This window comes from Alligator sinensis, unplaced genomic scaffold (genome assembly GCF_000455745.1).
Source record: "Alligator sinensis unplaced genomic scaffold, ASM45574v1 scaffold97_1, whole genome shotgun sequence".
NCBI classification, from domain to species: domain Eukaryota; kingdom Metazoa; phylum Chordata; order Crocodylia; family Alligatoridae; genus Alligator; species Alligator sinensis.
In genome coordinates this window covers 2,738,944-2,748,634 of record NW_005841921.1, presented here as the reverse complement: position 1 = coordinate 2,748,634, position 9,691 = coordinate 2,738,944, and the positions used below count along the sequence as shown (strand labels likewise).

Sequence of the window (9,691 nt, the reverse complement as noted above, 5' to 3'; positions counted from 1 at the left end):
ACGACTCTCTGGGTGTGACCCTCTAGCCAATTTGCCACCCACTGGACTGTGTAGTCATCCAAGTCACAGCCTCTTAACTTGTTCACCAATATGGTGTGGGATACCGTATCAAAGGCCTTCCTGAAGTCTAAGTAAACAATGTCAACCCATACTCCTGCGTCCAGGTGTTTTGTAACCTGGTCTTAAAAAGAGACTAGATTAGTCAGGCATGATGTACCTACTAGGAACCCGTGCTGGTTTCCCCTCAGCATAATTTTTCCTGCCGGGCTCTCGCAAATCTGAGCCTTGATAATTTTTTCAAAGACTTTGCCAAGGATGGAGGTGAGACTGACTGGCCTATAGTTGCCCGGGTCCTCCTTCCTCCCCTTCTTGAAAATGGGGACCACATTGGCCCTTTTCCAGTCCTCCGGGACCTGGCCCGTGTGCCATGAGTGTTCAAATATTCCTGCCAGTGGCTGTGCAATGACGTCAGCCAGTGCCTTCAGTACCCTCAGATGGAGCTCATCCGGGCCTGCCGACTTAAACGCATTGTGAGATATCCTGGTGTAATCAGAGATGGCATTATGAACTCTGACCTAATAAGGTATTTACTTAAATATAAGATGAGGTTTTTCCTCCAAGTCAGTATGAAAGAAGCCCCTTGTCTTATATTCATATACAAAGAAACCTCATTAAATACATTGTCTGTCATTGAACTACTGCCAAAAGCAGCATGTGCTAAGTAATGAAAACCAACTATGACATTGATTAAGTGAGGCTAACACTGAGCATGGCTATGATAGTCATGCTGCTACCCCTGGTGTCTCTCTCTGGATGGCGGTTGTGTCATCCTTCTGCACTCACCTACCATGCCTTGATGGAAAATAGCTAGAAGTAGAAGGAAGACAGCTTGGGAGGTGAACTTCTTAATACATGTCAGGGTCATGACTGTGGGTCTCTTCATAGGACTCCCCCAACCCCTACACCCTGTCTTTCCCACAACTGTGATGTTCCAAGCATACATGCCTCTGGGACTCTCCCTCTTCTTTGGGTTGGTCCTGCTAATCCCTCTTCCAGTTATCCCTTTAACTAGCCAGCCTCTGCCACCTATACCTGGCTTTATACTTCTCAGTAGGCTCTCCTCTTCAAGCTGTTCACTTCACAGCCCCTCAGATTGTCTCTGCTAAGCAGCTCGCAGGTCAGCAGTGGCAGTACTTGGTAGCCCTTGCCTCTTCAGGGTCCTAGCACCCGCCTGTCTCTCTCAATGTAAACATATGCCAGAGCCCTGAACCCCCTTATGGAGCCTAGCTTTTCTGGGCTCCCTTGGCAGTGGAAGAGAATCACCTCCTTTCTCTCTGCCCATGAACCAGCTCCTCCTGTCTCTTCTTCATGCAGGAGGAACCATGCAACAAGTTTCTGCTCACCCAGGCAGCTGCATTCTTCCCTGCTGAGGATGAATCCACTGCCCCCAATAGGTACTTGTGTCCTCTGGGCTGCATCTGGGTTCCAGACATCCACCATCTCAGGGCTCTGCTCTGCTGGTCTGCACAGCCCCTGTGGCTCCAGTTGTCCACTGTCTGGGAGCTTCCTTTCAGCCCCCTGCCCCATTTTATGTTTCAGCTCCTCCCCTGGGAGCCAATCCACTCAGCTTGGATTCCACGCATTTTCCCACTGTGGCCCAGGTAGAACTTCATTAGGAACACCTGGACTCCTGGTGCTCCATACTGCTGTGCCTTTCCTGCTGCAGCTCTAATGCAGATAAATGTTATTCTCTCTAGTAACAGTCATCACCTCAGGTGCCCTGTTACAATAGATGTAAGACATATGGCCTGTATTAGACAAACATATTGATGGGATCCTTTTTGTTTTTGGCCTTTAAGAAATGAGAGGGAGGGTGTTCCCTCCACAGGAAACTGGCACCAGGCCTGGAGGTACTAGGCTAGGGTTGATATGCAGATGGGACCCTTCTACCAGGACAGATTAGTGCAGTCCATCTGAATAAGATATATGGTAGTGGCCATAATTAGCACATGGATCCTTTGTGGTGGATATCTGAAGTATGCACACACATACTGAGCAGTAGGGGTGTGCGAGGGTTTGGACCATGCTTCAGATCCGGAGAAGCTTTGGACGCTTCAGTGTCTGAAGCAGCATGTCTGGATCAAAGCTTTGGCTTCGTTAGGCTTTCCAATGTCATTTGGAGCCGCTTCAGAGATCTGTCCATAGGATATAATGGGGAATCAATTAAATATCTATAACTTTGTTGGTTTTTGTCTGATTTCAATTAAATTTGCAGGGGTGCTAGCCTCTGCTGAGAACATGAAGTCTGCCAAGCTTCAAGAAGATTGGTGGAGGGGTTTGGTGGAAACTGCACCCCAAATTCTTGAAAGAAAATGTGTGTCACATCTATGTGTTACAACACAGGGGAGTGAAAACTGCAGGAGCCACTTCAGCTGGATCAAAGCAGGAACCCAGTCCAGAGCTCCAGATCAGATTCCTGGCTTCTGACACGGCCAGATCCGAAGCCTGATCGAATAGCTGCCTACTCACACAGGCCTACTGAGCAGTGCTGAGCTTGAAACGCTGATGATTCTGCTGGGGCCCAGCCCAATGAACTGTGCACTAAAACATGAGCCTTTTGTCTTTGGATTAATATCATGTATAGTTTGTACTATGTATAAGTAAAACACAGAAGTGCTGCTAAAGTGCATGTTTATGGAGTACTGGTACCAAACTTGCTGCAATTAACAAAAAAAAAAGTAAAATGCATTGGTCCTATATGAATGAAATCTCTGGGTACCCATAGTAATTTATCCACATGTAAATTGCTACAGGTATGTTTATTTGAGTGTCAGTGTTTTCAGATTTACCCCTTATTTCCCCTTACTCTGGGAGTGCAGGGTTTGGCAGTAAATGGGGGAAGAGGCTGCAGGGGAAAGAAACTGGAGGACAGGAGGGAATGGGACAGAAGGGATTCCTGACTCCCTCAGATTTATTTTCCTTGCTGTAGCAGTGGGAGGGGGCAAATTCCAGGTAAACATTCAATAATTAGATTCCATACCTGGAAAATGGTAACAAGTTTATAAGATTTTCCACATATAGAATCTAACCATTGGGAGGTTGTCTTAATTCGGGGTTATCTTATCTTGTAATTGAGTAAATGGAGATATGTAATAATTGCATATAATACTATTAATTATTTAATAATTATTTAGTAAACAATTGTACTAATTTTTTACACTTTTTGGAGATAAGTTATGAAAATTTAAAATTTCTGTGACCTTTGTCTCATCAGTATAATTGCACACCTCAGCTACGTGGCATGAGGATTAAAAGATTCTAAAGACCCTCACACTTGTATGGTATCCTTTCATGCATTTACCTTTAAGCCAGGAGTGCTCAATCTCAGGCACATGGGCCAAATGAGGCCCACACAGCCATCACATCTGGCCCATAGGGCTCCCAATGGGTCAGGAATTTTGGCAGTGGGGGTGATGGCAACTAATATGGTCACCTTCCCCTGCCAAATTCCCAAGCCCCAAGTCCCACATGGTTTGTTGGAGCTAGGCTGTGCCTCCTTCCCTACCTCACCTTCTTCCCCCCTCCCTTACAGCTGCATCAGGGCCAAATCAAGCCCCCTTTTCCTGCACAGCCAGGTTGGGGCTGGGCTGACTCTCACCCACCTCCATGTGGCCAGATAGTGCCTGCGGAACCTAACCCAGGTGCCAGATTGGAACCACCAGCCAGATCTGGTCTGTGGATGGACAGCGCACTGCCTATTTTCTCTGCCAAGCAAAAACAGGTTGAGCACCACTACTTTTAACTATTACCATAAAACTAACCAAAAGTAAGGGAGAAAAAAAAAAAAAAAAAAAAAAAAATCACCTGAGGAAACTAGATGCCTAGTTTCTCCTTGTGAAATTTTGTGGAACAAAATTCCACAAAAAAGGTCATGGATGACGATTTCCCTTAGCCTTCACTGATGTCAGCATGTTTGGATTTGGCCCAAGAGAAAGAAGAAAACCAGAAGTTATTCACTTATACATTTCCAATATCTTTCCATTTCAAAACTAATGAATCAATTATTGGAGAAATTATTAAAAGGTAGGAATTGGATATATATTAGAAAGATATGCTCTGGAATAAAGCAGTTTCTTTGAAAGGTTAAAGATAAACTAAACTTGATCATGTGCAGGGAATCTTGTGGTAGTGGATAAGGAAAAAAGGCTAAAATGTTGATTTGTAAAAGCATCAGGACAGTTCAGGCTGTAAGACTAAACAATACAGTTCTGGGCACTCCAGTACCATACCACAAATGGAAGTAATTTCAAAAAACCGTGAGAATTAAAGATCTCAAAACTTAGTATAAATATAATATAATTAATCTGCAGTGAGGGCAGTGACAATACACTGTTACAATTTTTCTCATTAAGCCTCATCTTAGCGCTCTCCAAAAATCTAGGAGTCTCAGCTGTAAGAAGAAAACAATCAATATGAAACAGACCCTCCCCCCACCTTTTTTTCTTAGAGAAAAAAATTAAAAATTAAGCAAATGACATCCTAAATGCAGAGACATTCACTCAGGGACAAGCCTTAAGTGGCAGAAAACAGAAATTAGAAGTCTAGTGCACTATGCTTCATAACTCTTCCCTAGTGCATGGTGCCAGAGAGTATCTTACTTCAAGGGTTATTATCTCTAATTAGATACCTGGCTGGGGTCTGCTGGTTCTGGAAACTAAGTAGTAATTTTAATATTCACTAGTCCTTTCTAATGGCAAAACTAAAAGCATAATCCAGTAGCTAGGAGGCTTGTCATCTGAGTGAAAGTTGTGTTCCTATCAAGAGGTTTCAGGGAAGTAAAAGTTGACACCTGAGTCACACAACTTGTTTTCCTCAAGCAAAGAGGCAGGAGTTTCACAAAGTAGAAAGCTTCTTGTCTACTCATTTTAGAAGAAAATGTGGAAAAATGAAGCTTAACTACATTAAAAGGAAAATAAGAACTCTGAATTTTCAAAATTTCTGGCTTAAACTGATCTTTGGGGTTTTGAGGGCCTAACAAAATTGGGAGGGAGGGAAGACTTGCAGGAAAATGCAATGTCTCTCATAGGTAAGTAGATGCCAGTAGATGGTGCTCAAATATACATATCAAGATGTGTTTAGTAGGACCAATAAATCTTGCTGTGAATTGAGCTGTTAATATAAAAAGTCAGGGGGAAATAGGGTGGATCTCTTAGGGGGGAGAATTTCTGCAGTTCTTTGAGAAATGCTGCCCCCCAGAATGGGAGCCAGTCATACATGGGAGGATGCAAAAGTGCTGGGAATTTGGTCTGAGGAAAAAGGACTTCTAGGCTTGTTTCAGGGTGCTGTAGTCAAATGTCTCTGACCCCCAACTTCATTAAAACCATTCACCATGCCTGGATCACTTGGCTGTTGCCTTGAAAACTGTTCCTACTCTTGCAATAAACATTACTTTTCCTTAAAGATGGCTGGCTGATTGCTACTTATCACTGGTGGTAGATGCCCAACCTCAATTGGATCTGCAGGATAAGAACAGTTGACTTGCAGGTAGCATAGCCCAGGGCCCAGCCTAGAAATGTAAGAGCTATAAAATAAGGATAAATACAGGAAGGAGGGGTGTGACAGGGCACTTGGTGTGCATGTCACTTTAAGAAGAGAGGCTGCCTGAGAAGCAGCCTGCAGGTGGTGAGGAGGGCAGATGAGAGAGTCACCTGCCAGAAGGAGGCCAGGTTTGAGGCATATAAGCAGGAGCCAGAGATAGAGGAGCTCCTGGCAGCTGGGCTCCTAGCCAAACAGATGAGCTCACAGCGGGGCGTGGGTCAGCAGGGCCAGAGCACCCAGAAGTCTGGAGCACCAAGACGGATGAGCATCAGCAGGGCCAAAAGAGACCCAAGGTCTCAAATGGCCTGGGAGCGGGGCCAGGGTCTAGGGAGACTGAAGGTCAGGGACCACAAACGGAGACCAAGGGGGCCAAGGAGCCCAGGAGGAGCAAGGACTGGGGCTGGGAGCCCATAGCCCAGGAAGGGTATATGTCACCATATCTTCTGCAGGCATGGGAGTGGTACTGGAGATGAAGCCCACTTAATTAACCCTTAAAGCAATGACCATGGACACCTGTGATCATAAGAGTGAGACCAGGTTTGGAAAGCCCTGGGGCAGTCTCCCTTTTCTTTAAGCCAGAAAAGGGAAGATTGCCCAAGGAGAGTCACAAGTTGACAAGGGCTGAGCATTTACTAGAGGGCATCATGACCAGCCCTAGGACAGGCACTTGCTGCAAGGGGACAGAAGTGCAACCTGCCCGGTTACTGTGATGTACAAGGGGAGAACTCAGACAGAAGAATCTCATTAAAAATACCCTGGCATAGTCTGCAGTTATTCCTCAAATAAAGAAAAGGCCCACCAATCCAGCAACTTGAAATTAGAATGAACAACGTTTTAAAAATCTAAATCCACTAGGATGAGCTACTTTCTTTTGCCTTAAAATATCTTTTATGTCAGGTGCCCAGTTCTTAAGAAGTGATTGCAAAACTTGTACGCTAAACTAGCTTCCCTTCATACAAGAAAATATCTGAATTGTATATAAATAAATATTGGTATTGAGAAGGTATTAATCCTCTGCTAAATAATGCCTCCTTTTGTTGTACAGTTAATAATCATGTTTTAGTACCCATTGCTTAGGGTGGGAGTCCTTCATTTAATAATTCATTCAGTAACTCACCTGTGTTAAATGCAATAGCTTCTTGGCTGTTTTCATTCATTTGCAGCTCAGGAGCTTACCCTATCAACCTACAAATTGGATTGTAAACTACTTTTCAGCTCCCAGTAATCACATTAGCCCCAGCACTTCTTTAATTCTAAGTGCACCCTGAAGCCAATCAGGGCTATCCAAGGCTGGCAGTGTTAGCAGTTGATCCTCTGCTGTAGCCATGTTGTGTTGAAATTTGCTTCTCTGACATGTTTTCTCCAGGAGAACTTAATCCTGTTCAGAGGCAGTTTCCATTAGCATTCAGAAGCTACTTATCACTGGTGGTAGATGCCCAACCTCAATTGGATCTGCAGGATAAGAACAGTTGACTTGCAGGTAGCATAGCCCAGGGCCCAGCCTAGAAATGTAAGAGCTATAAAATAAGGATAAATACAGGAAGGAGGGGTGTGACAGGGCACTTGGTGTGCATGTCACTTTAAGAAGAGAGGCTGCCTGAGAAGCAGCCTGCAGGTGGTGAGGAGGGCAGATGAGAGAGTCACCTGCCAGAAGGAGGCCAGGTTTGAGGCATATAAGCAGGAGCCAGAGATAGAGGAGCTCCTGGCAGCTGGGCTCCTAGCCAAACAGATGAGCTCACAGCGGGGCGTGGGTCAGCAGGGCCAGAGCACCCAGAAGTCTGGAGCACCAAGACGGATGAGCATCAGCAGGGCCAAAAGAGACCCAAGGTCTCAAATGGCCTGGGAGCGGGGCCAGGGTCTAGGGAGACTGAAGGTCAGGGACCACAAACGGAGACCAAGGGGGCCAAGGAGCCCAGGAGGAGCAAGGACTGGGGCTGGGAGCCCATAGCCCAGGAAGGGTATATGTCACCATATCTTCTGCAGGCATGGGAGTGGTACTGGAGATGAAGCCCACTTAATTAACCCTTAAAGCAATGACCATGGACACCTGTGATCATAAGAGTGAGACCAGGTTTGGAAAGCCCTGGGGCAGTCTCCCTTTTCTTTAAGCCAGAAAAGGGAAGATTGCCCAAGGAGAGTCACAAGTTGACAAGGGCTGAGCATTTACTAGAGGGCATCATGACCAGCCCTAGGACAGGCACTTGCTGCAAGGGGACAGAAGTGCAACCTGCCCGGTTACTGTGATGTACAAGGGGAGAACTCAGACAGAAGAATCTCATTAAAAATACCCTGGCATAGTCTGCAGTTATTCCTCAAATAAAGAAAAGGCCCACCAATCCAGCAACTTGAAATTAGAATGAACAACGTTTTAAAAATCTAAATCCACTAGGATGAGCTACTTTCTTTTGCCTTAAAATATCTTTTATGTCAGGTGCCCAGTTCTTAAGAAGTGATTGCAAAACTTGTACGCTAAACTAGCTTCCCTTCATACAAGAAAATATCTGAATTGTATATAAATAAATATTGGTATTGAGAAGGTATTAATCCTCTGCTAAATAATGCCTCCTTTTGTTGTACAGTTAATAATCATGTTTTAGTACCCATTGCTTAGGGTGGGAGTCCTTCATTTAATAATTCATTCAGTAACTCACCTGTGTTAAATGCAATAGCTTCTTGGCTGTTTTCATTCATTTGCAGCTCAGGAGCTTACCCTATCAACCTACAAATTGGATTGTAAACTACTTTTCAGCTCCCAGTAATCACATTAGCCCCAGCACTTCTTTAATACCAAGTGCCCCCTGAAGCCAATCAGGGCTATCCAAGGCTGGCAGTGTTAGCAGTTGATCCTCTGCTGTAGCCATGTTGTGTTGAAATTTGCTTCTCTGACATGTTTTCTCCAGGAGAACTTAATCCTGTTCAGAGGCAGTTTCCATTAGCATTCAGAATAAAGTTCTGGGTCTGAGTGACCTTGAGTATCCTTGGGTTAACTACTAATTGGCCAGAAAGACAAGGGGAAGGAACTATTTCATTGTTAGGGTATCAAGTATCCCACCTCGTGACAGAGGCAGAGCTGACTATTTTGGTACGTGGGACAAAGTGGAGGAGGTAGGGAGAATATTGTGCCCAGCTTTGATGGGAGGAGATTATCTTACTCCAGAGACTTAAAACATCTTTCCTGCTACTGCTGTGGCATGTGGTTATTACAATTCTAGCTGAAGCAGTTGACCAGGGGCTCAAGAGAGATGCTTCCACCACCACCACCATCCCACACACACTGGCTCTTGAGAACCCCTGTGGCATGGACCTTCCAAGGAGGCCACCATACTGTGATCCCAGGCTAGAGCACCCCTTGCCACCTCTAGTTACATTACAAGTTAGTGGTTAGGGACTTACCAGAAACAAGTGAGCAAGGCAAGTCCGTTTTAAATTGCAGAAGCATATCTCAGAGGCTGAAGGGCCCAGTTCAGGTCCCATTTGAATACACCTACCTTCAACTCTGGTGAAAAGCAGATGAAACCCTAATACTTGCTCTTGTGGCAAGATGACATGCAGATCCATTTTACTGTGAAGGGGACTTCTACATGTGACTGGTGTTCTCATAGAGCTAGATACTAGGCCTGTGCAAAGCAGCTAGTATTTGCTTTGGATTCAGATACAGCCCATTCAGGGGACAGCGATTTGATTCAGTGATTTGAATCACTGTCCTGAACCCATTCAGCTGAATCCGATTCAGAGATTCAGCCACATCTCTGAATCAGCTCCATCCCCTGCCTGCTCTCCAAGCCCCATCAATGACTGCCCCAGCTGACCCCAGCTCCCAGCACTTAAAAAAAAAAAAAAAAAAAAAAAAAAAAAAATCAGATACAGGATCTGGGGCTCAGAGAGTGGGCAGGGGATGAGGGCTCATGACAGAACCCCCCCATGCAGTGTGGGGCAGTGGGGAATCAACCTCCCTGTCTGGCAGCAACCAATGAGTGGCGGGCTTCCCTCCCCCCAAAAGAGCCTGGAGCTGGGGATTTAAAATAAATAAATAAATAAATAAAAAAAGCCCAGCCTCACTGGCTCCTGCCAGGTGGGGGGGGGGGGGCGCCCC

General features: G+C 45.3%; 1 protein-coding gene across 1 annotated transcript in view; it reads right to left on the bottom strand.

Annotated features, from left to right (window-relative positions):
- Positions 1–6,733, bottom strand: part of LOC102370534 (dipeptidase 2) — an 85,042-nt gene extending 78,309 nt beyond the window's left edge. The window contains exon 1 of the mRNA XM_006019067.3: positions 6,716–6,733. The gene's annotated coding sequence lies outside the window, so the exon portion shown is untranslated. The remainder of the gene's footprint in view (positions 1–6,715) is intronic.
- Between the last annotated feature and the right edge of the window lie 2,958 nt (positions 6,734–9,691).